Consider the following 5,000-nt stretch of genomic DNA (forward strand, 5'->3'; position numbering starts at 1 on the left):
TGTCTCTGATGTCTTGGTACAGTGGGCAGGTGGTCAGTGTGTCTCTGATGTCTTGGTACAGTGGGCAGGTGGTCAGTGTGTCTCTGATGTCTTGGTACAGTAGGCAGGTGGTCAGTGTGTATCTGATGTCTTGGTACAGTGGGCAGGTGGTCAGTGTGTCTCTGATGTCTTGGTACAGTGGGCAGGTGGTCAGTGTGTATCTGATGTCTTGGTACAGTGGGCAGGTGGTCAGTCAGTATGTGTCTCTGATGTCTTGGTACAGTGGGCAGGTGTTTAGAAAGAATAGCTCTGTTGATTTCCACTATGTTTAGTGTGCACTGTGCAATAGGTTCACAGTCTGTTTCCTCTTGGGAGCCAGATCTGCCTTTGGCGACCTTTCTCAACCACAAGACCGTGTTCACTGAGTCTGTACATAGTCAAGGCTTTCCGTTTTGGATCAGTCACAGTGCTCAGGTATTCTGCCACTGTGTATTCTCTGTTTAGAGCTAAATAGCATTAAAATTTGCTCTGGTTTGGGGTAGATTTTTTCCCCAATGTGTCAGATAGCTTTCTTTTTGTTTTCTTATCATTTGTTTTAGCTGTGCCAGAACCGAAGTTGTGTGTGTGTGTGTGTGTGTGTGTGTGTGTGTGTGTGTGTGTGTGTGTGTGTGTGTGTGTGTGTGTGTGTGTGTGTGTGTGTGTGTGTGCGTGCGCGCGCGTGCTCGCATGCATGCGTGTGTGCATGCGTCCGTGTCATTTTGGGAGGCTTATAGAAATATTCAGTTAATCCATGTCTTCACTGTATTAGTCACACACACACACACACACACACACACACACACACACACACACACACACACACACACACACACACACACACACACACACACACACACACACACACACACACACACACACACACACACACACACACACATCAAACACGGTATGCAAATAACTGCAGATATAGTAAATGTTTGCCAAGATGGAAGATTTGGCTCTTTGTTTGAGCCAAGATGACTGACTGCCAGTAATATGTGTGTGTGTGTGTGTGTGTGTGTGTGTGTGTGTGTGTGTGTGTGTGTGTGTGTGTGTGTGTGTGTGTGTGTGTGTGTGTGTGTGTGTGTGTGTGTGTACCTCTAATGTGTGGGTTATATTGGCAGTACTGTGATCAACGTGCATCATCATCATCATCGCCAACATTCTTTTTTCTTGTCATTTTGACTTCGATCGTGCTGTAAGACCACTTGATTGGCTGTCACACGCTTTGTGTGTGTGTGTGTGTGTGTGTGTGTGTGTGTGTGTGTGTGTGTGTGTGGTAAATGGTAAATCGTGCATTTATATAGCGCTTTTATCCAAAGCGATTTACATAGGTTGTGCATTACAGTCACCCATTCACACACACATTCACACACACATTCATACAGCGATGGCGGAGGAAACCATGCAAGGCACCAAACCTGCTCATTGGGAGCAATTAGGGGTTCAGTGTCTTGCTCAAGGACACTTCGACACGAACTCTGGGGGAGCCTGGGATCGAATTGGTAAACTCACGGTTCCCATCCGGCAACTCTACCCCTGAGCCACTGCCGTGCCCTTTTAAATTGTATGTTTGAATACAATTTTAACTGTACTTTAAAGGTAGGGTAAAGGCAGCTATACACAGTGTACGACTGTTAAAGTGGTCGGGTGGTCGTCAGATTGTTATGTATTTAAAACTACACAAGTCTCTGTCTTGAAATCGGCTGTCATAATATCGTTGTGGTTTTCACACTAAAGATTGATCGGCGACAAGGGATCACACTCTGCAAGAAATTACCAGGAGGATGCGATCCAGACCCAATTGTTTTTTATTACAATACATTTTGACCAACGTCTCACAAAAACGAGCAAGGCTCCTGCGATATATGCACGAGATTGAGACAGGACGCTGATTGACATGACATAATTCTCACTGTATGTCTCTATCTCTCTCTCTCCCTCTCAGGAATACCCAGGACCTAAAATGGAAAAAAGCCCTGAGGGGTTATCTGGGTTATCCTTTAAGCATTCTTTTGTATAAATCTGTGCAACCGAGCAATTTTCTTTGCACCGTTAATAAAGTATTCAATCATTCAATCAATCCCATTGATTGAATGATCCCATCTCTCAATGAAACAAACAAGTCAACCAGCTTTCCTCTGTCCTTCACGATGATAGAAAAGTATTCCAGTCATGATGACAACGAATGTTTATGTACTGTACATGTAGGCCTACTCTATAGCCGTGGTGGAAAAAGTACTCCATTTGTTTACTTAAGTAAAAGTATTAATGTAGTGTTACTATTAATGTAGAAATACTCTGTTACAAGTAAAATTGGCATACAAATGTACTTAAAGTATCAAAAGTAAAAGTACTCATTATGCAGAATGTCCCAGTTCAAGTTTGCAAATGTATATATATTTTTTGAAAATAGCAGATCTACAAGCTCACAATGTGTCGCATCGCGACGCATTGTGTGCTTGTAGATCGGCTATTTTCAAATGGCCAAAATGTACTGTATATAGGGCTGAAGTGAATGTATGTTTTGTAATAAATAAATAAAAAAGTAACTAGTAACTAAAGTTTTCAAATAATTGTAGTGGTGTAAAAGTATAATATTTGCCTCTAGTGGAGTAGAAGTAAAAGTACTGAAAATTGGAAGTACTCATGTAAAGTAAAAGTACCTCAGAAAAAGTCCAGTATGTACTTAGTTACTTTCCACCACCGGTCTCGGTGCATGGTCCATCACTATACTCAATGACAGGCTAATGTTCCATCTAGAGGAAAGACACATACTCGTAGATGAACAAAATGGGTTCCGCAAAGATAGAGCTTACATTGGCCATCTTTATTCACTATGTACAATAATAAGGACCAGGTTAGATGAGAGGAAACCCACATTTACTTGTTTTATTGATTTCAAAAAAGCGTTTGATTTTGTTAATAGGGACTTACTCTGGTGCAGACTGTTAGAATATGGAGTGAATGGAAAGTTTTACAAATCACTACAATCCTTATACAGCGCACCTGTAGCTTGTGTTAAAATAAATGAATTTTGTTCAGATTGGTTCCCAACACCCCTGGGAGTTAAACAAGGAGATAATATCTCGCCTACTTTATTCGCAGTTTATATTAACGATCTAGCATATACAATTAAGTCACTAAACTGTGGTGTGCAATGTGAGGAAGTTGCAGTGAGCATACTTTTGTACGCAGATGATATTCTTTTAATGGCCGAAAATGAATATGATATGCAAAAAATGCTATGTCACACTAATGAGTGGTGTAAAAAATGGAGAATGTCCATAAATGAAAAGAAAACAAATGTGGTACATTTTAGAAGCTCTCTAACTCCCATTAGTAATCATCAGTTTTATTTTGGTGAGAAAAAGATTAATTTTGCAAACTCTTATAAATATTTAGGTTTTTATGTTGATGAGCATATGAATTTTGTTCATGGTTCCACAGTCCTCTCTGAGTCTGCAGGCAGAGCACTAGGAGGAGTCATTGGTAAAATCAAGGCACTCAAAGATGTTGGTTTCCGTACCTACAGTATACAACACTTTATCAGGCTTGTGTTTGCCCAGTTCTAGACTATGGGGCTGGGGTATGGGGTCATGGGAGATTCCCTAAGAGTATAGCTGTACATAACAGAGCCCTTCGATATTTCATGGGTGTACATAAATATGCACCAATGGCAGCTGTCTCAGGAGATATGGGATGGGAACCTAGTGAGGTCCGATGGAAGGTCTGCACCGCCAGGTTGTGGAACAGATTAGTTGACATGAATGATAATAGATTAACAAAGAAAGTATTTAACTGGGACAAACAACAGAATGGACCTTGGATAGAGGACATACGCGATATGTTCTATGTATATGGAGCTGAAGATGTGTTTCTCAGATCACAAAAAGTTAATATTGTAACACTAAAGGAGAAGATTTTTGATAAGGTCAAACATACTTGGGCAGAAGAGATCTGGAGTAAACCAAAATTGCCTATATCGACAAATTACACCGACAATTATGTTTTATTTAACCTACCAAAGAAAAGAAGATCACTCTGTGCTCAGATTAGAGGAGGTATACTGCCACTTTACATTGAAACAGTTCGCTATGTTGGGTTGGATGAAGAAGATCGAATCTGCCAAATGTGTGATCTAAATTAAATAGAAAATGAGTATCATTTCGTTTTGTATTGTCCTTTTTATTGTAGGGTCCGTGAAGAGTTGTTTAAGAATGTTAACTATGCTGATATGTTGGACATCAATGACTCACAACTTATTAACTGCTTATTTGAAAAAGATGTATTTAAACTGGCAAACTACCTGGAGAAAGCCTGGGATATGAGGAAAAAAGCATTGTACAGCCAGTAGGAGACATGTAATTCATGTTATGTTTTGTTTTGTTTTGTTCGGTCGGTAATTGTTGTATATGATCAGCAATACCGGTAACCAGTATATGAAACTATTTTTGTGAATATTGTAACTGTCTGAAAAGGTGTCATATAATCCCATGAGGGATGGGCCACGAGGTGGCATGACACTTAAATAAAATAATTCATTCATTCATTCATTCATAATGAACAGGAAGTGGGCCAGAGTGTCACATATAAGTAAAATACTGTACACAATACTGCATGTTGTTCTTCCACCACTGGTGCGCATGCAGTGTTCATTTTGACAGCACATTTGGATCTAGTTTTAGTCATAGTCTTTTGAATAAAATTCAGTTTTAGTCACATTTTAATCATCTGAAATGTTTTAGTTTTAGTCTAGTTTTAGTTGACTAAATATCACAAGATTTTAGTCTACTAAATTTAAGGTTGATTTAGTCGACTAAAATAAACGTTGACGGGCCTTGATGGCATCTGATTTATACGTATCTGTGTGCCGGTCGCATTGTGAGCTTGTAGATCGGCTATTTTCGGAGTGCCACACTGGTGCGCAACCAAACATAAAGTGACTTGTCTTAGTTCTACTGAATCTCTTCTCCACTAGT

Source organism: Gymnoscopelus braueri, assembly GCF_963280865.1.
Source record: "Gymnoscopelus braueri genome assembly, chromosome: 3".
Lineage (NCBI taxonomy): Eukaryota > Metazoa > Chordata > Actinopteri > Myctophiformes > Myctophidae > Gymnoscopelus > Gymnoscopelus braueri.